The sequence below is a fragment of the Ictidomys tridecemlineatus genome, chromosome 5 (genome assembly GCF_052094955.1).
Source record: "Ictidomys tridecemlineatus isolate mIctTri1 chromosome 5, mIctTri1.hap1, whole genome shotgun sequence".
Taxonomy (NCBI): domain Eukaryota; kingdom Metazoa; phylum Chordata; class Mammalia; order Rodentia; family Sciuridae; genus Ictidomys; species Ictidomys tridecemlineatus.
In genome coordinates this window covers 8850829-8874669 of record NC_135481.1, presented here as the reverse complement: position 1 = coordinate 8874669, position 23841 = coordinate 8850829, and the positions used below count along the sequence as shown (strand labels likewise).

Genomic DNA, 23841 nt, shown 5'->3' with positions numbered 1-23841 from the left:
CAATGGCCTCGGGAGCTAGACTAAATGGCCGTTACCTACCAGCTGTGTGACTTTGGGGAAGTTATTTCACATCTCTGAGTGCTGGTTCCCTCATCTATAGGAGAGGGATGAAGATCATTTTTGCTTTTTTTTTTTTTTTAATTGTGCTCAGAAACACATGACATAAAATTTCCCATCTTATCAATTTTAAGTGCAGCAGTGTCAACTGCGGGCACTTTATTGTTCAGTAGCTCTCTAGAACTTTTTCACCTTGCTGAGTGAACCTCTACCTACCGGACAGCCACTGCCTGCTCACCCGTCTCTGGCCCCTGGCAACCTCCCTTCAAGTCTCTGTTTCTAAGACCCACCACCTGAGATTCCTCACTGAAGTAGAATCATGGATATTTGTCCTTTGTGTGACTGGCTTATTTCACTTAGCATAATGTCTCCAAGGTTCATCCATGTTGTGGCATGTGGCAGTATTTCCTTTTTTAAAAAAACAAATACTTTTCTTCAATTGTTGATGGACCTTTATCTTGTTCACTGTTTTATATGTGGTGCTGGGAATCGAACCCAGTGCCTCCTCATACGTGCTAGGCAAGCGCTCTACCACTGAGCCATAACCCCAGCCCCTTCCTTTGTTTCTAAGGCCAAATAACAGTTCATTATTTGTGTATACCTATTTGTTAATCTGTTCATCTGTTGATAGACTTTCGGGTTGCTTCTACCCCTTGGCCATGTGAATAATACTGCAGTGAATGTGGGTATGGAAATATCTCTTTGACATCCTGTTTTCCATTCTTTGGCTATATACCCAGAAGCGGGATTGCTAGATCACATGGCGGTTCTATTTTCAGTCTTTGAGGAACCCTCATCCTGTTTTTCCTAGTGGCTACACCTTTGCATTCCCACCAGCAGTGTGCAAGGCTTCAAATTCCTCCATGTCTTCATCAACATGGCTATTTATACACACACACACACACACACACACACACACACACACACACACTTTAACTATAGATGGACACAATACCTTTATTTTTTTATGTGGTGCTGAGAATTGAACTCAGTGCCTCCTCACACATGCTAGGCGAGTGCTCTACCACTGAGCCACCACCTCAGCCCCAACACTTACTTTTTTTTTTTTTAAATAGTGATCATCTTAATGTGTGTGAGGTGATATTTCATTGTGGTTTTTATGTGCATTTCCCTGATGACTAGGAGTTTCGAGCATCTTTTCATGTGCTTTTTGGTCATTTGTTTACCTTCTTTGGAAAAAAAAAACTTATTCTGTTGTCATTCAAAGATTGCTTTCAGACTTTGGGATATTTTTGTTGAGTTATAAGTTTTATATTTTCTTTCTTTCTTTTGCTACCATGGTTTAAACCCAGAGACGCTTAACCATTGAGCCACATCCCTGGCCCCTTTTGTATTTTATTTAGAGACAGGGTCTCCCTGAGTTGCTTAGGGCCTCACTAAGTTGCTGAGGCTGGCTTTGAATTTACAATCCTCCTGCCTCAGGCTCCCAAGCTGCTGGGATGACAAGCATGTGCCACCATGCCTGGCAAGTTGTAGGAGATATATATATATATTAGTTGTAGATGGACACAATGCCTTTATTCTATTTGCTTATTTATTTACTTTTTATATGGTACCAGGGATTGAACCCAGGGCCTCACACATGTTAGGCAAGCACTCTACCACTGAGCCACAACCCTGGCTAGGAGTTCTTTATATATTTTTCTTTTTTTTTTTTTTTCGTAGTTGTAGTTTAGTATAGTTATTTATTTGTTCTTACGTGGTGCTGAGGATTGAACCCAGGGCCTCGCACATGCTAAACAGGTGCTCTACCTCTGAGCCCCAGCCCCAGCCCTCTTTGTATATTCTTTACATTAACCCCTTTCAGATACATTCTGAATATATTCTTCCATTCCATGGGTTCCCTTTTCACCCTGTCGGTGGTTTCCTTTGCTGAGCCAGAGGTTTTTAAGTCTGATTTAACCCCATTTTTCTGTTTTTACTTTTGGTGTCATATTCAAGACATCATTGCCCGATCCAGTGTCATGAATCTTCTCCCCGTTTTCTTCTGGGAGTTTTGTGGTTTCGGGTCTTAGGTTTCGGCCTCTCACCCATGTGGAGTTGTCTGTGTGGTGTGAGGTAAGAGGCCAACTTTGTTCTTTTGCATATGGAAACTCAGAAACCAAACAGCAGCTGCCAGCACAGGCTCAGTCCTTCTTGCATGGTGTCTGCATATCTGAGTGCCTTCCTTGAGAACAGGGCCCAGGTCCCTTCCTCCTGGCCCCGAGTCCTTCCTTTTCCCCACATCAGGCAGGATTGGGCAGACAGTCCACACTTCAGGGAGCCAGGCTTCCTCCCTACCCATTGTCACTGCTATGGGGGCCTCTGAGTGGGGTCATGAGCTCTGTGACAGAGGTTCAGCAAGACTTGTGCAGTGGACAACAGCCCTCCAGAACATGGATGTTTGTCTGTGGGAGGAAGGCCTAAGGGGGCACTTTGGGCTCTGGCTTCCTCTTGCCCTGCTCTTCCAGCAAGTCAGATGGGGGCAGAGTGCCACATTTGTCAACCAGAGGTGGTTCTCACCTTGTGCTCCGCTGAGGGGAACTCTGGGCTAACACCACCCCAGACCACATGGAACTTCACAGATGGAAAAATGAAGTTATGCACTTGATCTCTAAAACTCAAGGGCCAGCGGAGGGGTGCAGGAGGAGGGTCAGCGAGGCTCACACATACTGAGGCTGGAGTCCACTCAGACCAGTGCTCCCCGAGACACTGGAACTGTTCAGGAATTTTTCAAGCCAGTCCTTCAACACAGGAGTCTACCCTCCAGAGCCTATCCTGGCTCTCCCAGGTCTGGCAGACACAGGCTCCGCCTTTGATGGAGAGTGGGCTGTCCACGAAGCCAGGGGGTTAACAGGCTCTGCCTGTCACTTTCCAAGTGACCCAGGCTAGCCTCAGTTTCTACATCTGTAAGATGACTATGGGTCCCTTCTCATGGAGTGTTGTGAGGGTTAAACAAGATAATGGACTTAAGTTCCCCTGTGGGGAGTCAGTCAGATGGGGAGACTGATCCTCCCAAGGTCACATGACTTCCCCACCCAGGGCTTTGTCCCCTCAGGTCCTGGTGTGGGAAGCTGGTGGAGCTCATCAGATCTCCTGGTCTGGGAAGATCCAAACCAGCTTTGGACACTGAGAGGGGAGCCCCACCCCCTGGAGAGGTGGGTCTGGGGTTTAAGTCCTTCTGCTCAGATACTCCCCCATAGTCACTGTGACCAGCAGGGAGGCAAGGGAGGTGCCAGGCCTTCATCTTACTGTGTCCTGGGGTGGGTAGTGACAGGGTCCACTGGCCATCAGGAAGAAATCCCTGATACCACAAGGGTTGCGTGTGAGTGACCTGGTTGTGGGGGTAGGGGCCAGCCCCCTACCATGAGGCTGGAGCCCCAGCTCTGGCCAGGGCCCTATGGGCTTGAGAGCTTGTAGCTGTCTTCCTAGTCATGGAAGCCACCATTAGGGACATCATGTGCTCACCTCATCTCATCCTCACAACAGCCAACGAAGTAGGCACTGACCTTAACCTCACCCTAGAGATGAGGAAACCAAGCTCAGAGATGGGAGAGCAAAACTAGCAAGTGGCTACACCACAGGCTGGTTGGTGACATTAGGCCAGTTTTCCCACCTGAACAACTGGGACTCAGATGCACTTGTGGGAACATGCTAATGGGATCGATGCCTTCCCCTAAAGTCAAAGGGTCAGCGTGCACAGAGACTCGGGGAGGTCCAGGTCCAGGGACCAGTCGATTGTGGCCAAGCACTTTCCATCCATTGATCCTTGGAAACTGCCTCCTTGCCCACCTCGCTGCCCACCCTCCCTGGGCCAGGCGTTGGGATGGCCCAGGGCCCTCCCCAAGGTCTCTGTGCAGGGAGGCATCAGCCACGTGCATGCAGGGGGGCGCGAGCTGGGGGCTGGAGGAGCCAAGCCGACCTGTGGCAGGTGGAGGATGGGCAGGGCCTCCCCTGCCCCTCTGCTCCTGCTCCAGGGCAGCGAGTGGGAGACGCCCAGGGTGACGGGGTTGGTGCCCACTATATATAGCCGGTGCCGACACGCACACGAGGCTATTTCTGTGTTCTTCCTCCTACTGAGGCAGGGGGAGGGGAGAGAAAGTAGTCCATCTAAAAATACAACCGGGAAAAATATCCCAACGCCGCGCCGCGCCCAGGAGCTCCGTCTCTTCTCGCCTCCGCCCCCGCGGCCGACTTCCCGCAGCCTCGGCTCCTGCACCCGCCGGATAGGCCTCCCCCCACATTCCCCGGGGGGGCCCAGAGGCGCGGGCAGGGGCCCCTCTGCCCCTCTGCCCCTCTGCCTCCATTGCACAGGTGGAGAGACTGAGACCTGGAGAAGGCTTGCCTCAGGGGGCCACGGGCCCGGGCCCTGGCGCTGTCTGCCACCGGCTCCTTGGGGAGGCCCACGCAGGGGCATGGCCTTTCCCTGCCGCCCTGGCTCTGCAGTAACCTGCCCCATGTCTGCCTCTGGGAGCTCCTTAGACCACTTCCTGTAGGTGGTAGTGAGGACTGAGAGGGGCAGGAGGAGCCGGCTCCTCACCCCTTTGCTGGGCGCATGGACAGCCCGCAGGAAGTCAGCCACGGATGCCATCATCATTATTATCCTCATCTTGGCCACAAAAAAGTTCCCCTGGGAACTTCTGGAGGACAGGATGGATCTCCTCAGGTCTGCAGGCTGGTACCCAGGAAGAGGTCAGCCACCCAGCACTGCGTTTAGCAGGTGACAAGGGTCATGTTTAAACTTGATGGGGAAGGCAGGGGAGTCTTAGGTTGATGAAGCACTTTCCTCAGGCCAGGTTTGCTGCTACGTGGCTCTATTAGTTGTCCCACTTAAGCCCCTGACTGAGGCTCAGAGAGGGGAACTGAGGGTCCCTGGATCACACAGCTGAGACAGTGGAATTCGGACCTGGAAGAGAGAGGCCGCCTGCCTCCTCCGGGCTCCCAGAGGCAGTTGCAAGGCTCCTCCCCCACTGCCTCCCTTTGTGTGGCTGTGGGAGCCTCTGGGGGCATCTGGAGGGCTCAGCTCCCAGAAGGCCCCTTCCTGGGGCTTCAGGTGCTGGGGCCAGTCTCTGAACCTGGTCCTGTGGGAGGCTGGAGGCTTCTGAGGCAGGAGAGTGTGTCCCTCGGAAGGGAGGGACCATTCTATTGAGGGACCAGTCTGTTGAACCCCTGTCCCCACCAGTAAGCGTCAGTCGTGACCAGACTGGCTGCCTCTGTGCCTGCTGACTGACCTCCACTGCTGGGCTATTGTGACATTATAGAATTCTATTAATAAATATATCAGTGTCATCTCCAAAAGAGAAAGCCGTTTAAAACATGTAATAACCCATCATACCACTACCACACCTTAAAAAATCCTGTGCTACCTGGCACTTGGCATCTGTTACCTGATTCCTACTTCAAAATAGCCTTGAGGGAGGAGTTCACGTTGCCCTTTAATAAATGAGGACACTTGAGGCCCAGAGAGGTTTGGTCACTGGCCTGAGGTCACACTGCTACTAAGTAGCCAAATAAGGATTTGAACCTGGGCCATGGGACTACAAGGCCAGTGATTAGTTCTCTTTCCTCCGCTGGCAAGGCCTGAGCCTGCCTCCTGCCACCTCCAAAGGGTTGACAAGCCTGGGTCCCTGGGAGGGCTCTGAGCATATGCTTGTTGGGGAGAGTCTAGTCCTGGGCCTCCTGACTCCCGGGGAGACACTCCCGGGTTGGGCCGAGGCTCAGCTGGCTGCGAGGATGTCCAGGCTGCCGGGCGAGCTGCCTCCTCCGGCCTGGTGTGCTGAGCTTTACGGGGGCATTAACAAGCCATTTAAAAAGCGCTGACAGCACACTTTGCAGGCTCCTGTTTAGGATGTACTAAAAAAACAAGCACCTTCCCAGGGAGGCGTCTGCGGCATGTCGGGTGAAATACGTCTGTGGTGTCACCTACGCACGCATCACCTGCAGACGCTGGGGGTGGCGCTGGGAACAGCCAGCGCCCGGCCTCACCCTTCCTGGGTGGCCGTGGAGGTGGCAGGTACTTGGGAACAGGTGGATTTGTCAGCTCTGCCAGGGGAGAGCAGGGAGAACTGCAGCTTTGGCAGGGTGTTAGATGTTGGGGTGAGGGGCAGAGGACGTTACCTGCTTCAGGCTGCCCATTTCCCAGATGGAGAAGCTGAGGCCCAGAAGAGAGGTGAAGGTTCCTGAGAGCCACCCAGCCCGGCTTCCGCACCTAAGGGTGTCACGGTACAGGTGGAATTCCTGCGCTTCTCTTTCCCTTCTCCTCCTAATTCAGAACACATTCTTGAGGCCAGAACAGGTGTGGACTTAGCTCAGGCAGAGTGCTGGACACTACAGTGAACAAAAACCAAATGACAAAAAAAAAAAAAAAAAAAGAATGGTCTCTGGCTGCTTCACGGAGCTTACAGTTGAATGGAGGGTACTTCGGTAAACAAAGGGACAGCAGTGTTGTAAGACTCTTGTGTCCCCACTACCAAGGGACAGAAGAGAGAGGATTTAAGAGAGGATTGACCAGGTCCAAGAGGTAGGGGAGGGCTTCCCGAGGAGGCGGCACTCAACTGGACTGTGCAAATGAATGTGTGCACTGAGGGTGAGAGGCCAGGGCTGGAGGGAATAGCACATACAAAGGTCCTGTGGCCAAAGTTTGAGGGGGAATCTGCAAGGCCAGTGTGGCTGGAGTGGAGCAGGTGTGGGGAGGTGTAGTGGAGATGTGGCTGAAGGGGACTAGGGCCACGCCTTCCCCAGGAGGCCCAGGAAGGAAGGGAGAGTGATATACTTAGATTTGTGGTATGGATAGATTCCTGGGTGTTATGTGGGGAAATGGCCTAGATTTGAGCCAAGGGTGGCCAGGAGGGCTGGTGAGGGGGGAATGTGAACGTCCCTGTGGGCGGGGCTGGCCGTCTGGACCAGGGTGGTGGTCTAGGTGCCTATTGGCTTCCAGGTCTCTCATTCTCCCCTCTGGGCCCTGCTGGCCCAGGAAAGTCCCTTCCGGTGTCCAGGAGGGATGCGGGGGGTGAGGCAGCCGTGTTCCTCCTCCAGGAGGCAGGGAGGCCAGGCTGGAGCCAACCTGGGAGGGAGGAGGGTGCAGCCCGAGGCAGGTTGCCTGGGGTGTGGGGCGCTGCTGCTCTTTCTGGAATGCAGCTGGGGACCCGCAGGGGAGGGTGTCGCATCTGCTGCGTCTCTCCTCCGGGATAGAACCCAAGGAGGAGCCAGTGCCCAAGAGGGGAAAAGAGCGAGGGGGGAAAAAATAGCTCGCTTTACTTAATTATGACTGATTGTGACAGCTTGCATCTTTAGTCTGAAAAGTATCTATGGGATAAGGACTGCTTTTCTCAATCGGGATAATTATGTTAATTAAAATGCTTTCTTTATAGCAGTTCTGATTAATAAAAACAGTTCCACTGCTCTCTTTAAACACTCTAACCTTCTGCTGCACAGGGAAGGAGGCCCTTTCTCAGCAATTTATGGTTCTTCACGCAGATTCCAAGAGGCAACCTGCTGCCAGGGTGGCTTGGTGGCGGGCACTTGGCTCCACACGTAGGATGGATGCGGGCAGAGGGGGCGGCCAGGGGGATCCAGCAGGCGGCTGGGCGGGCCATTGGGCAGGCCGGGCTGGGCTGGGTGGGCCGGGCGCCGATGCTGAGTCTGCTGGAGAATGAAAATAGCACTTATTTCTCTAATTGCTGTTTATTTCCTCTGGAAAGCATAGGGATAATTAATGAGCTCCCAATTAAGAAAAATTACATGTGGGGGAACAAGGTTCCCCAGGCCAGGAGTGCTTCTGGAGTGGAGGGGGTGGATGGAGCGGGGAACAGGTGCTCCTCTGGGCCTTGGTGGGTGGGCAGGGCACCAGGCTGGCGCTGGAGCTGGTGGTCAGGAGCAGGGGTTCCTAATAAAGGGGAGGCATTGGCCAACATGTGTGTTAGTCAGCTTTCTGTTCCTGTGACAAAATACCTGAGAAAATCAACCGAAAGGAGGAAAAATGTATTTTTAGTTTATGGTTCCAGAGGTCTCAGTCCATGGTTGCTTGGCCCATTGCTCTGGGCCTGTGTTGAGGCAGAATGTGGTTGGGAGCATGTGGTAGGGCAGAGCTTGCCCGGAGAGAAAGGGAGAGACAGACAGACAGATAGTCCAGGGACAAATATAACCTTCAAACACACCCCCCCAAGGACCTACTTCCTCCAGCTAGGCCCCACCCTGTAACTTTCTGCCATCTCCCGATAGTTCACTAAATTGTGACTAAATTCTATCAATGAATCAGACCATGGAGGAGGTCAGAGCCCTCAGGAGCCAGTCACCTTCCAAAGACCCCACCTCTGGACACTGCTGCACTGGGGACCAAGCCTTCAGCACCTGAGTTTAGGGGACACTTCAGGTCACAACCATAACAACAGGCGTTTGAGGAGAGGCTGAGCCAGTGAGACCTGAGGGAGTCAGGGGCAGTGGTGGGAAGGGGCCCCCAGGGTCACCCTGGGAAGCTGAGCTGCGGCTTTGGAGGCCGAGAGCAGGGGCTGGGCCAGCGCCTCCACCACCCGCTCGCTCTGCCGCGGTTGCTCATCTGGAGTCGTGAGTGGTCACAGCAGTGGCTCAGGCAGACTGCGCCACGGAAGGGTGTGACTATGCGTGCGTCTGTGTGCGGGGGCGTCCGCGTGGGTACAAGGGTGCTTGTGCGTGTGTGTGGGGAGAGTGAGTTGTGAGCGTTGGTGTATAAGTCAGAGCCTGGCTGTGTGTGCAGCTGAGTGTGCAGGGGTGAGACATGGTGTGTCAGTGCAGGGGTGTGTGTGTGTGTGTGGCAAACACCTCGGCCCACGTGCCACTGAGCTCCAGGGGTCTCCTACCTAAACCAGGCTTGTACTGTCTCACAAAGGTCAAAGCCCTGGCGCCCTACGACCCCCCCCCCCAGTGGAGATGGGTCCCACAGGCCCCAGGGGAAGTGTCTCAGGTGCTGGCAGGAGACTGTGGCATTCCCTACCACATCCTCCGAGGGCTTCAGGCACAGCTGGGCCTGCTACTCTTGAGGAGGCAGGAGGAGAGCCCCGGCACGGAGGCCTGTGTGCCACCCTGAGGTCCCCTCTCTAGAGATGCCTCTCCCAGGTCCCCACCCTGCCCCCTCCCGGCCGTGTTTGCTCAGGTTCAGCTCATGCCAGGCCACACCCTGTCCCTGACAGCGACTGTAGCTCTGCCCACCTCCCTGGGCCCCCTTCGCACCTCTCTTGCTGCTAGAGATGAAGACCCAGTCTTGCTGCCCAGCTCAGGCGGAGGCTGTCACAGTCCGGGAGGCCCCTGCAGCCCAGAGTGCATGGCCAGAGGGATAGGGGCTCGTCCAGGTCACACAGCCCCAAACCAGGGTCTGGGAAAGACATCCAGCCCAGGCCTCCTGACCCCAGGGGGTCATAGGAGTGGCCAAGAGCACGGGGCTGGCTCTCAGGGGTCCCCACTGCCAGAGGAAGTGATGCTAGATCCTTGTTCCTCTCTCAGGAGAGGCCTGCAGACTGGCTCCCGGCTTGTGTCTTTGGGGCCTGATATCGGGGTGGAGGGTTTGGCCTGGGTCTGGGGACGGGGCATGCACCTGAGCAGGTGTGTGTGAACCTGCAGTGTGCGGCATGTCCGCCCGTGCACACGCAGCTGTGTGTGGGGGGTGCTTCTCCGTGTGTGCAAGTGTCAGAAACGTGTATGTGTACACATGCCTGCTTCTGCGCTCACCCGTGCATGGGTACGTGAACGTGTGGGTGATGTGCCACTTGGCATGTGTTAGGTGCTGTGTTTCTTCAATTCTGACCCTACCTGTTCACAGGTGTGTCATTCCATGTGGGACATGTGGCAACTGAGGGACATGTGAGGCCCTTCCCTGGGGCTGGGAGAGATGGCTGTCTAGGGGGGTGGGGGTAGTGGAGGTGTGGGCCCCGGCCTGGGCTGGGAATCCCCGTTCTCGAGGACGGTGTGGCCCTCTGGCTGGTGCGAGGATCCTCTTGGGTGCCAGCTTCTGGGCAGGCCTTGGCCCCCTCCCAGCTCAGCGGGCCCAGCTCTGGGGACCTCTGCCTCGTGTGCAGGGAGCGGGGCTGCGTGGCCTCCCGGGCCTCCACCGCCTCCCGGGCCTCCACCGCAGGAGAGCTGATAACGCGGTGCCCTGTGTCCATGCCCGAGGCCCAGCTGCCCTTGCCCCCACACAGCGCCTGCCTGGAGCCATGCATGGTAGGGCTGCCCTTCCCCTTCCCTCCTCGCTGTCCGCCTCCCTCCCCATCCCTCTCCCCCATTGTCCCACAGGCTGGGCTGAGCTTCTGACCGGAATGGAGCCATGTTTTCAGACGGGGCCGATGGGAGCCCAAGATGAGGTGCACTCCTGACGGGGCTCAGGCTCTGCGCTGGGTTCTGGGCGCCGTTACCGGGAAGGAACATCCCCCTCACCCCGAGACGCAGTTGGCTCCTACGTGCATGTAGCTACCTGGTACCACGGGGACCCCCTGCCCCAGCCTGCTGGGGGCTGTCCCCCACCTGCACTGTATTTACGTGTCTACTTTATGATTTCAATTTTTAATGCCTCTGCTCTTTGAAGACGCTTAATGCTTTCGAGTGGAACATTTCCTTCCAGGACCTGAGCGCAGATTGAGGACAGAGCAATAAATCAACTAATAACTGGAACCTCATTTTCTGCTCCACGGCAGAGAGTTAACCCCCGCCTTGCTGCGCTCCTCTCAAGGTGGCTGCGGGCAGGGGCTGAGCCAGGCACCCGCCGCTCGTGGCGCCGCCTTGCCCTCCTGCCACCTCCTCTCCTCTCTTCTGTTCCCCTTATTTCCTGTCCTGCTCAAATCAAGTAGGAAGAGGGGAAATGTCTAGAATTGGGAATTCTCGAGGGGACCTTGGGGTGGTGTGAGAAAGCACTTGTCAGCAGCTTCCCAGGCCTGGGTGTTGGCCCAGTGTTGCCCTCATTTGCTGTGTGACCTAAGAGGAGTATCCAGCCTTCTCTGAGCATTGAAGTCATCACCTATACAAAGGTATCCTGCCACGTGGTGGACCAGACTTTGAATTTAACATCTACGACATCGTGTGTCGTGGCTTGCCAAGGGGGAGACTCAGCATGGAGCTGGTGGCAGGTGGCCCTTTACTCAAGTCATGTGCATAGGTGTGCATGTGTTCACCAATGCTGCATGGGTGTGTACGTATGTGTGTGTGTGTTCCTGCCTGTATTTTGGCCTCCAGGGTCATAGAGTACCACCACGGTCAACCCTGGATGATTCCCAAACTTCTGCAGGACTCGAGAAAGGGCCTAAACTGAGGCACAACATCTGTATTGAGGGGATGAGTGTGTGGAGTGGGGTCAGGAGCAGAAACTGTGGGGATAAACTGCCTGGGTGCAGATCTGGCTTTGGCATTTATTACTGTGTGATTTTGGACAAGCCACTTAACCTCTCTGTTCTTCAGTTGTCCTGCCCATAAAAAAAATAAAGATAAGAATAGAGCCTCCCTCATGACTGTAGTGCAGATTGATGAGTTGCCTGAAGGTGCCTGATACGTAGCAAATGCAGTGTTAGGTATTTGTGGTCATTGCTGTAGGACACACACACGGCATGTTCTCATCCCCTGACCTCATGACCATGGGATTCCAGGGACCCGCTAGGTACACCTGCTCAGGCCCACCAGCCTCACACGTCCGGCATGTACACTGCTGCAAGTGAGGGGAGCCGGGCACCAGTCAGAGCATCGAGGGGGACTTCCTGGAGGAGCTGGCATGACCCTTGGCCTCTGTGGCAGAGAGAGGGATGGACCTGGTCACCTGCTGAGGACAGGTAGGGAGGACATCTGAGAGTGCCAAGGCCAACTGAAAATATTTACAATGACTCAGAAGGAATCAGGGGACCATTGCAGGCCCATGCACAGGGAGGGCATGGGTGTTTAGTAGGCACCTACTGCATGCAGACATCTTGCCTGTGTTCTTTCTTGGTGGAGATGAGGACGTTGCATCTGAGCGTGCTTCTGTGACTTGTCCAGGGCCACCCAGGCTGATAGTGGAAGAGGGCGGATTTGAACTGGTGTCTGCCTGACTCTGAAGCTCCACCCCCTTATGGCTCACATCCTGGCATTGCAGCACCAGGGAGGGCACCAGCCCAAACCGTCTCCCTCCCATGCCCTGCTGTGGCAGGGAGTACACGCCACGGGGCCTGTCTTAGGATTGCACTCCTCCTACAGGGATGCAGGCTGAGCCGAGCTGCAGTGCCCAGCTCACCGGTGCATCAGCCCGCCCTGCCCGGTCCTGATGCTGCCTGGCAGGCCTGCAGCTGCACCTTTCCTCCAGCGCCTGATGACGCAAGAAAGGGAGGGACAGGGTCCATCCTGACCGCCGGCTGTGTGCCCCACAAAAGGCACAGCAGTGTCCCAGCCCACGGGACCATGGTCACCTGTAGAGTAGGCTGAGCCCTGCTCCAGCAGGTCCAGTTCCGGGAGCTCGGGGCTCCAGGCAGCCAGGACAGAGGGGAGTAGCCCTTCTCTGCCCCGAGCACTCGGTTTCGGGGCGTTTGCACAGAGGACGCCTCGGGGTGATGATTTTAGCCTGTTAAGGCTGATGTTTTCCTGGGGCCATAAAACACCCAGCTCTTACTTCTGGAAGCAGTTCCCAGCCAAGACAGGGATTGTCATGTCCCCGAGTCATCTGGGTCTCAGTTATTGTTTGGGGAGAGTGGAGTGTGTGGGTATCAGAGATGGGTCACCCTCCCCTGCACACCAAGCAGCCTCATCCGGGAGGGAGCATGGGGGAGGCCGGTTCAGACCCTCAACAAGCAGGACGGAGCACCTACTATATGCTGGGGCTGACTGTGTGCAGGCTGGCGGACAGTGAAGGGATGCACGGGACACCTGGACTCCTGGGGGGGAGCACCCCCAGGAGGACCCTGAGGCCCTGTGGTGGGGGAGGTGTGCCGGGTGCTCTGGGACCAGGGAGTGTTTTCCAAGGGGCAGCTGCTCATGGGCCAGACGATCCGACTTAAGTTTTGAAAAGATCTCTTGGGCTGCTGAGGAGGGCCCGAGAGGGACCATGGGGTAAGGCACAAGAGATGGAGGCTTGGTAACGTGGTACCCTGATATGGAGAAGGGCAGATGGTTCTAGTGGAACTGGGGCTGGGGGGGCCATGCAGAGGGCAGAGGAGGACCCTCCATTCCTGGCTTGAGTCCCGGTTACCGTTTCCTGAGATAAGGAGGAGCAGTGAGGGTCAGGACTAGGGGCCAACAGATGGGAGTTCCTTTTTGATGACCTCCTCCTGCAGAGTTGCCCTGTAGGCTGTTGGGTTCACAAGCCTGGAGTTCAGGGGAGACATCTGGGCAGGGCATGGGGTGAGGGAGCCAGCAGCTGGAGATGGCACCTGAAGACCTAGTGTAGCAGGACAGGGGAGTGTAGCTCAGTGGTTGAGTGCTTGCCTAGCATGTGCGAGAGGGCCTGGGTTCAGTTCCCAGCACTGGAGAGAGAGAGACAGACAGACAGACAGACAGACACCCGGACAGACAAGCATACTAAGATCCCCCAGGAAGCCCTGTGGATGGTGGGGGAGGGCAGGGCCTGGACCCTGGCTCGACAGTGCGCAGAGTTGGGAGGGAGGAGGAGCCCTGGGGGGCCGAGCGGCACACTCAGACATTTAGGGTGACCAAGGAGAGCCAGGGACCGCGGCTTCCCAGAAGCCAAGAGAAGGCCCCTCAAGGAAGGTGAAGCCAGTGGCGGTCACGGTGCTGGGCACCTCCCTCCTCCCCCAGGGTTGCCTCTTGCGTACCTCCAGTCAGGACCAACGCCAGGTCATCAGCCCTGACACAGTCCACAGACCTGCTCAGATGTCACCAGGTGGACGGGCGTGGTGTGTGTGTGTCTGTGGTTCTGTCCCAGCTTGATGTCATTCCTGCCACCGTGAAGACACAGACCTGACACCACACCTCCCCTCCCCCACAGACTGTCCTCCAGCTTTATAATTTTGTTATTTCTTGAGCGTGACAAAAATAGAACGAAACAATATGTAACCTTCTGAGATTGATTTTCTTTTACACTCCGTGTAATTAAAGGAGGGGTTCCTAAGGGTGGCAGACAGAAGCACGTGACTGTGTGCTGGCGGGAAGGACGCGGGGTCCATGGGCGAGGACAAAGATGACCCGATGGGGCCACATTCCTTGGGCCCAGAAGGGCGTTTCCAAGCCCAGGGAAGCCATAGCCTTTGATGGGCCACGTGCCTCCACGGGCGGGAAGAGGGGCTGCTGGAAGGGCTCCCGTTTCCTCGGTGGAGGGTGACGGGGCCGGCAGAGCCTGGGAGGCCAGTGGGCGCAAACAGGCCATGTCGCCATGTTGGGGAAGGCACGTGGGCTGCTGGGGCTGCCGCTGCCAGGGCCACTGGCTGCTGGAGACTTGGGGCTCACAGAGGGCACAGCCTTTAGCTTCCCCACTGTGGCTGCTGCAGGGGGCTTGTTGGGTTGGTGCTGGGGCATCGTGAAGGTGCTGCCAAGGGAGGGGCTGGGCATCTGTGGCTTCGTGATGCTGATGGTTGTGGACCCCACCGTGGGCAAAGGTGGGTGGGGAGGAGGCAGTGAGGGCCAGTGAGAGAGGAAGGTCCAGGGTGGGGAAGGAGTGTGCACAGAGGAGCTGCAGAGCCGAGCTGGGGTTTGGCCAAGGGCTGTGGGGTACTGGGCCCACGGGGGGCTTTCAAAAAGAGCCTGGAGGGAATGGAAGCCCAAGGTCACGGAGAAATGGAGAGCCCCTGCCCTGGTCACCTCTGGCGCCGTGAAGTCACAAGAGGACGGCAAGGGTTGAGGTGCAGAGAGAGACAGATGGCGGCTTTCTATAGATGAGGGCAGGTGGCCAGAAAGTGACAAGGCAGATGGGGGTGGCCCTGCTCACAGGGTGGGCACAAAAGGGGCAGGAATGTTCTGGGTGAGAAGGACTTGGACCTGGTCTGAAAGGGACCCAGAGAGCAGGGAGCTGGCCAGCCTGCCCTGCCCTGAAGAAATCATCGGCAAAGTGCCCACACCTCAGATGGAAAAAGGGAGGGTTCATGGAGGTTCACAAACAACAGGTGCTGCCAAAGCCTAGTGCGGCCTGCTGGGAAGTGACGCGGTGGGGAAGAGGCTGGATCCTGGAGCCTCCAGGCGTGCCTCCTGGGCTCGAGTTCCAGCTCCTCCACCTGTGGGCTGGGCCCTCTTCCTAGAGCTAGTGGCAGAACACACTCCAGAGGCAAGGGCTGCCTGGGTCTAACCACATCCTGTGAGTCCTGGGGCCAACCCTGTTTAGACAAAGGGAAACCGAGGCTCAGCAACTCGTCCAACCCCAGTGGTCCCAGCCTCCCTGGCCGTCATCTTCTCCTACACTCTCCCAGGGACACCCCACCCCCTGCTCTGCCACCTACCCCCCCAGAATATGTGCTTTTGTCCAGTGTCATCTGGATGTTCCAGCCGCCCCATAAGGGAAGCAGCCCGAGGGCCTCAGATGGGAGGAGTGAGGACAGGGTGGTGTCTTCTTTCCCTAGAGTGCTGATGGAGGGTGTCACACAGATACGCTCCTGTCCTTAGGCCACAATGTCATAACAGAGGCAGGACAAAATAATAAGCGAAGATAGTGACATTAAACAATAGAGTACAGGCCAAAAAAAAAAAAATCCCTGTTTCAAAGAAACGGATTGGGCCTGAAAGTTCTGGGTGAAGGAAAAAAGTATCCAGTGGCTGCGGTGGCCAAGGAGGAGCCAGGGTGGGGCTGGGTTTTGAAAGGGGGGGCAGTTAGTGAAATGGAGGGGAGCGGCCTCCTGGAGGGGACCAGCCTCCTGGAGGGGACAGGGGAGAGGAGCTGGGTGAGAAAGGCCCCGCGTGGGACAGGGGAGGGGAGCGTCCCACCAGAGCAGAAGAGGCAGAAGGCCGAGCCGCTTGGCTCCCACCGCCGATGTCTCAATTCTCTCTCAAAATCAGTGAACCAGAGCCCCCCGAAGGCTCTGGAACAGATGCCAGGCGTGGGAATTCAGCCAGTGGATCCTCTAAGGCCTGGCCCGCCCCCAAGCTGCCAAGAGCGGAGCTGGAGGGGCCTGCGGGCCTGGGTGTGGTGAGCCAGCTCGCATGTGCCCTGAGCCAGCGTGCTCCACAAAGGGGGGGCCACCCAGCCCTGTCCTGCCCCCAGCTGGGCTGCAGGAGGTGTCCCCACCCTGCATGTCTTTTCCAGAGAGGGAGAAAAAAAAAAAAAAGCTGGAATGTAGAGTAAAGGAAGGGAGGTGAGGCTTGGCTCTCTGGCTGGCGCCAGTGCAAACCCAAAGCAGAGTTTCAGGAGAAACTTTGATTTAGAGAACAAGGTTTTGGCAACAGACTGCGATCACAGAACAGAGGCAGCCCGCCACGCTGCGCGGGTGAGCGCTGTAAGCCTCATTAATCTGATGCCTCCGTGTTCAAAGCGGCACCTAATTAGAAGGAAGCGTGACTCTCTGCTAGCTGGGTGGCCCATTATTCCTGCTGGACACATCACACCAGGTGACTTCAAAGTCATCTCCTCACATCCCTTGGCCACTCAGCGCCAATTAACCAGCATTTAGAGCCAGGCTGCCCCGGCTGGCGGCCTGCCTCGAGCTCTTGCTTTACTTGGTGCCTCCGCGCGGGTCTCCAGCTCCTCGGGCAGGAGACCCTGTGTGGTGATCAGCCTGACCCAGAAGGGGCAGGGGGAGCTGCTGCCTCTGGGCTGCCTTCTCCTCCTTCCTGACCTTGGGGCTGACCGCTCCAGCCCCTGGGTGCCCATCTTAGGCCAACTCTCTTGGGCACTTGCCATCTCCCTTCGTCCTCCTAAGGGGGACTGGACTGCTCAGCCAGAGGTCAGTTTTGGTCTGGGGATTCCCAAGGATGTCTCCCTGAGTGCTGTGCTCTTCGGGGACTCTGTCTCCTAGGAGATGTGAGCCCCTGCCCTCCCCCAGGCTTTCTCCCCGCCCTCCTTGCACACTCAGAAAGTGCTCCATAGAGTCTGGTTGACCAGTGCAGCCTCTCTCAGTCAAGTGCTGTCTAAGAGGCTCCTGGTGACTCTACCAGGGCTCACCCGTCAGGGCAGTGGGCCTGCAGTGCCACTTCAGGGGACATCGGGAAGGCCCTTCAGTAGCGATGTTATTATAGTCTGCAGCAGCTGGGTCCAGGGAGACTGGATTTTTCTCTGCCTTCTAAGACATTAAGTCACAGTTGAATTAGAGACAGACAGGGTGCAAAAGGAAGACAGGGGTGACGAGCCTCAAAGAGCCACACACTGACTGCCACGTTTCCAGGATTCCAGGCCCACTGTGGCTCTGACTGGCCACTGTGCTCTTGGGCAGGTCATTTGCCTCAGTTTCCAAAGCTGTGGGGTGGGGATGATAATTCTGTCATGTTTTGTTCCCTCGGCTGCTTAGAGTGAGGCCAGATGAGAGACGACATGGCACCCTGCTCTGGGAGCTGTTCAGAGCACCAGGGAATCCAGGACACACCTGCCCCGGGGGTATGCTTGTGTTCTCCAGTAGGTGGGCCTCCCCACCTCCCCACGCTGGCTGGATGGCTGCAGTTGTTAGAATGGTGTGTTCGTTTCCTGGGGCTGCCATAATAAATGACCACAAACCCTGGAGTTTAAAACAACAGAATTCACTCCTCACACTTTTGGAGGCTAGAAGTCTAGATTCAAGATGGCGGCCTGGCCATGCTCTCTCTGAAGGCTCCAGGGGAGGTTCTTTCCTCTTCCAGCTTCTGGTGGTTGCTGGCAATCTGTGGCTATCACTCCAGCCTCTGCATCCATCTTCACGCGGCTTCTCTCATCCGTGCGTGTCTCTGAGCAAATTTACCTCTTCTGAGGACACCGGTCCCGGTCCCAGTGTCTAGTTATGTCAGCACAGATTGGGAAAACCCTTCACCCCAGCACCTTTGTTTACAGACTTCCATCCCTCGGTCTTCCCTCTGCCCCTGCCCGGCTCAGTTCCAGCAGCCTCCTGTGTCCAGCAGGGACCCAGCCTCCCCGTGCCCTTGGCCACTCTTCAGGGCCCACTGGACTGCTGATGTCGGCAGAAACTTTTCTGGCCAAGTTGCCGTCCTCCCTCCTCGGCCGTCGCCTGCTCTTCTCTCGCGCCTTAAAAATACGCAAATTCCCATCGCTTCACTCCAGGACTCAGCCTGGGTCCCACCAATTACCGACCGCCTTGATGTCTAACACCGTAAACCCCCCTCACCTCATTATGGGAAATTTCTTTTGAATGGCCTTTAAAAACCATCTCATTACACGGGAAGAACTGTAATTACCTCGCGCAAGACAGAGATTCTGGACGAGCTCGTGTCGCTGCTGTCAAAACCACAGGACCCGGCTCCCCACAGGCTAGTTGGCTGCTGGAAGAGAGAGCCTCCCCTCCCTCTTGCCTCCCTTCCAGCCCCCTTTCTACTGGGACCTGGGCACTCAGGTCTCTGTTGGTGGCCCCAGAAAGTCAGAGCTGCCTGACCACACCCCTGGTGTCCTGGGGGACCCCGATGGTCAGAGCATCTCTGGGCATTCCCAGGCTGCCCCACCTCTTCCCCAGCCCACCCTCCTGGAGGCTGATGGAACTTGCCCACCAGTTCCCAAACAGCACAGCTGGGTAGATTCTGGAGGTCAATAGGTCCAGTCCCCTGCCCTCAGCCCACTTGCCCAGTCCTTTTGCCCAGCAGCCTCCTGGGAAGGGCTGGGATCAAGCTCTCTCCTCCACCTGTTTGGGGGATTTCCTGGGCATCTGGCTAAAATCCCCGCTGCCCCAGCGCTGACCTGATTTTGAGCTCCATCTCTTCCTGGCGGTGCGACTGTGGGCGAGTCACATGATTCTTCTGAGCTATTTTCTCATCTGCAGAATGGTCAGGATCATCTCTGCTTCAGGGCTGCGGTGAGCAAGGGCGGTGGCCGCAGGTGCTGGTGCCTGTGTTGGGCACAGAGCAGGAAGTGAATCCGCTCCGCTTCCCGTTCCCGGGGGTGGCTGGCCGAGGAGGTCTCTCTCTTTCTCCTGTCTGCATCATGCTGGATCTGGTGGCCACTGAGGGGAACGTGTGATATAATGAACTGGATCCTCAGTGTCCCTCAGTGGCACAGAGTGGTTGTGGCTTCCCCTCTGCTGTCCCCTGCTGTCCTGCCCCAGCCCAGGGGGTTGTGTGTGCATGTGTGTAGGGAGGTGGTGGCAGGGACGGCTGCTTCCCTTTCCTTCATCCTGGCCCAGGACATGCCAGGTCAGAGCTTGGGCACAGCCAGGGCCACCCTTCAAGCTCCACCCTCCCCCAGGGCTGCCAGAATATTGTGGGGAGCTGCAGGGGGAGGGGAGAGGCTGCCAGGGCACCCCCTACCCCCCACCGTGCTGTGGGGCTTGGTTGCCACCCTGACCTTTTCAGTTTTCATCGCCCTGACAGGCTCCTGGGACCACCTGGGTCCCCACTGACTGGCCAGGTGGGCCACAGCCAGAGGATGGCAGCATGTGGAAATGTCAGCAATGTCTACAGAACCTGCTAAAGTGGCTCCCTTGGGGTGCGGTGGGGCTGCTGTCCAGTGATAGCACAGCTATGGGGGAGACCCAGAAGCCTGTGGGTGAGGAGTTGGAGGAGGGCCTGAGGGAGGAGACGGGGTCTCCTCAGACACAGTCTGCCCAGGACCCACCCGCCTGTCGGCACCCTGCACCTCCCACAGACCCTTCCTGACCGGCCGGCCTGGCCCAGGTGCCCCTGCTGTGCACCCACTCAGCCCCCTGGATGGCCACCACACGGCTCTTTCCACTCACCGTGTCACTGCTCGGGCCCTGGAGCCTGAAGAGGTGAGCTTGAAGGAACCGTGTTGGCGTCTTCGCCTCTCCAGGGGTCCTGCAGGGGTGCTGGGCTCCCCCCTCCAGCACTGCGGAGCCTCAGCGGTACCCAGAGCCGGGCAGCTTTCTCCAGTGCATAGACAAACGGCACGGCTGGACCTGACTGCTGGCCTTCCTCATTAGGCCAGTGACTCCTAGGGGCAGAGAATTTGTCTCTCCCCCAAACTGAGGCTTAAGGGCAGAGAGTGTCTCCTCCTCCCTCCATCTTCTCCCTGGTCAGGGGTGGGCGTGGCCGGCGGGGAGCAGGAGGCACCAAGCTGTCACCACTCAGGGCCTTGCTTGCTGCCCCTGCTTTGTACCTACTCGCCCCCCTCAGCCTCTTCCTGCTGCTGGGGCGGGGGGACTGCAGGAGCGTGGGCTCCAGGGACTGGGCAGTCAGCACTGCTTTGTGCAGAAGTGGGACTTGATCAGGGTGGACTTTGGGCAGTCAGACGGGGATGAGCAAGGGCATTGAAGACCCAGAGGTGTGTGTGGACGGCTGTGGCCTGCTGGTGGGGAGATGGGAACCTAGATTTCTGGGAGATGATTATAGGGATCAGGCTGAGAGATGCCAAGGACCCCGAATGCCAAGGAACAGATGCCATTTGGCACCTTACTCTTCCAAGACTTCTAGGAGAGGTCACAGTGGTTTGGTGCCATGATTCAAGTCTACGAACCCTGTGGGGGGGGAGCTAGCTAGCACTGCCCCTCCACCCCCTCCCCACAGCCAAGTTGTCCCGAGTCAGGCCCTCGGCTGGGCTGAGCCACGCCTGCTGGAGCCCAGCACCAGGATGGGCGTGCTCAAGAGGGCCAGCTTGAATTATTTTTCTTATCCTCCACTTCCTCTTCCTCCTCCTTTTCCTCTTCCTTCCCCTGTTCTTCTTTTCTTCCCCTCTGTCTTTTCTGGAGCATCAGACGATGTGGGCACATCCTGCTCCTGCCCACTGCCTGCCACCTGCCAAGGTGATTTGCTGCAAGAACACCCAGCCCCTGGCACAGTCTCAGTAGCAGCAGGTCCTGCTACGCTCGTCCCTGGCTGTGCTGTCTCTCCAGGGGATCTGCATGGCGTCTGGTGTAGCTGCAGCTGTAGGCATTGGCCGGGGAGGCAGGTTTCTGCCTCTCTGGGGGTGTCTACGCCTGCCAAGGCCTCCTCTGGGACTCTGGGTGTAGTCTGGGACTGGTGGAGAAAGAAGGAGCGTGGCCGCTGGTCTGCGCCTGCACCTTAGCGGGGATTCCTGTTTATTGAGCGTCTGCTATGTGCCTGGTAATGTGCTAGACGCTGGGGATATGACGAGCCAAGCAGTCATGGCCCCTTTCCTCATGAAGCTCACAGTTTTTGTTGCAGTGGGGATGGGGACAGACACTAAAATAAACAAAGAAATGGATGTATAACTGCAAATCGTGACAAAGGAATAATAGAGACTGTGGAGGTGGGAGAGGATACTGGCTCACTGAGTCAGGCAGTCTGGGAAGGACTCTGTGAGGAGGCCTCAGACAGAGGAGGAGAAAGGAACTGTGGGCTGGTCAGGGGAAGAGCATTCCGTGCCTGGGAGAGCCTTGTTGCATGGAGGGGACAGAAGGACACTCGTGGCATGGGGGGAGGGGAGCGGGAGGGCAGGGTCAGGCCAAGCCCGTGGCTCATGGCGTGGTCAGTGGGGAGAGGAAGGGGAAGCTGATGGAGGCCATAAGCAGCAACGCAGTGTCACGTCCTTTCTTCTGTGTCCACCAGAATAGGACACCAGCGACTCACACCTGTGACCCCAGCCCTTGCTCACCACAGCTTGGAGGCAGAAAAGATCCTGCAGATGAGGAAACGGCTCAGGGGGATCATGTGACTCGCCCACTGAGCCCCTTCTGTGTCCAGGGTCAGCAGGGCAAGAGTCGGGACTCAGTGTGTGTCCAGGCTCAAAGCTCAGCGCAGTTCTCTAAGTACAGGTGTCTGGGGAGCACGGAGGCCCCACATCGTCTGCACACCCTGTGAGCGCTCTGCTTGTTTCCCCGTGGGGCCTGTTGCTAGCCAAGTGCCCAAGACTGATGTCACCTGCTCTGAGCCCTGGCAAGGAAAAGCTCAAGTCCCTGGGCAGGAACCTGGGCATGACGCCTCCAGTTCCTCTAGAACCTGCCACACACTCGGTGCCTGGATGGTGGGTATTATTGTTGCCATGTTACAGATCAGGAAATGGGCACTCAGAAAGGTGAAGTGGCTTTCTGAGGTCACCGGCTGGTTAAGGGGAAGAGCCACTCATTGCTCTTTTTCCAAGGCTGACACTCAGTAGGAAGGTCAGCTGGGCCCGAGTATGAACTAGACCTTCTCCCGAGGCCTGAACGTAAGGATAGGGCTTGTCCCCAGCTGCTGGGCACTGGGCAGAACCCAGGGATTGAGCCTGGCCCTTGGTTAGAGGGTAAAGGAATCTGTCAGCCCTGATGGACCCATTTTTTGGCATTGTGGTCCTGGATCTGAGAGACCGTTCAAGAGTCCTTCCCAGGACCCTCGACATTACCCCGAGTGGCATCTCCTCCTTTGCTTTCAAGAAGTGGGGGAAGGAGTGCCACCCTTTCCTGCTGTATGCCTGAAACACCCCATGTTGCAGATGGGGTAACTGAGGCCCAGAGAGGGGAGGAGACTTGTGTGAAGACACACAGTCTATTAACATATTCATGGGGGCGGGGAAAGGCCGCCTTCACCATCAATATCCTAGGCGCTCTCTGTCCCTAGCAGGATCTGAAAACCCATGTGGGCATGCAGGGATCATGTCCTATGAGTGGGACGGTGCCAGCTGTTCTCTTGGGTCTTCCTGACATTTCTCAGTGACAAGAGTCCCCCATTTGTGAGTCATTTGGAAAATTTCATGGAGAAATGTTCCAGAATTTGAGTGAAGTCCTAGGAGGAAGAGAACCGAGGGCGTATCAGCAGGAGGCCACAGCTGACCAGAGGAAGGACGGGCCCCTGGCGAGGCTTATCCACGCTGTCTTATGAAAACCCCTGGGGACTTGTGAGATGGACAGGGACAGTTGGCTTCTCAGCTGGGGAGTCTGAAGTTCAGCAAGATGAAGGAGGGAGCCCAGAGATTCCCAGGTTCAGTTCCCGTCCACGTCTGCCTGATCCAAAACCAGAGGGCTCCTCCCAGTCCCTTGTGTGCCCCGACCATGTCATGGACAGGAGGGAGACTGTTCCCTGCCTTAAGGAGCTGCACTTTTGAGGTCCCAGTGCTGTGTGGCACAGATCACAGCCACACAGGGGCCAGGAGAGATCCATGCAGCTGGGCAGCAGGGAAATGGGGAAATGAGGTCTGCAGAGGGCTCTGGGGAAAGCCTGCAAAGCCAAGGGTGTGGCACAGAGCCCGGGAGCTGTCCAGGGTGCTGAACCAGACCACACCTGTGGGGTGTCCACCGCTCTCCTGGACACCTTGGAGCGCCTGGGGCCTCAGTGTCCTACCTAGAAAATTGGCCTTTGATACCTGCATCCTGGCCTTGTTTCGAGAATACAGGAGGGCCATGGAGTGTGTCACCAAGCACTCAGCCTGTGGCCGAGGCTCTCCAAATGGAATAATAACCAAAGCACACCACACCCCAAGCTCCTGTGATGCCTAGCCTCAACCTCGCGATCCACCAGGATGTCGGGCCCTGTCGCAGGACCTGATATCTTCTATGGAATTGGGAGAGGTGGCTTCCCGGGGGCATCTCCATCCACCTTGAGGCGTCCCCAGCCTGTAGACCTGGGTTTCTCATGTTGCAGGTAGACAACTGGGGAATAGGTAGGGCAAGACACTGGAGCCAAGAAACACAATGTGCTGGTACAGGAGGGGGTGCAACCCCAGGATCCTGCCTCCCACTGCCAGGGATCCTTGAAGTTGACTCTCCCAGGCTCAAAAGCCCTGTGGAAATGCAACACCTTTGAGAACGCAAAGGAATGACACTCTGGTGTGGGGCTGTAGGCACCGGGACACTGTTCTCTTGGCCTCTCTCCTGGCCTTGGCCCACAGGTGGTGTGGGTCCTAGTTCC

At 56.8% G+C, this 23841-nt stretch overlaps 1 protein-coding gene and 1 long non-coding RNA gene across 5 annotated transcripts in view; one reads left to right on the top strand and one right to left on the bottom strand.

Annotated features, from left to right (window-relative positions):
* Lingo1 (leucine rich repeat and Ig domain containing 1) overlaps nt 1–23841 on the top strand; it is a 190255-nt gene that overhangs the window by 82601 nt on the left and 83813 nt on the right. The gene's annotated exons all lie outside the window — the stretch shown is intronic.
* LOC120886893 (uncharacterized) lies at nt 16656–20564 on the bottom strand. The gene is made up of 4 exons (XR_013438682.1): nt 19779–20564; nt 18292–19046; nt 17655–18121; nt 16656–17192 (listed from the first exon to the last, which is right to left on the bottom strand). It is a non-coding gene; the product is annotated as an uncharacterized LOC120886893 (long non-coding RNA).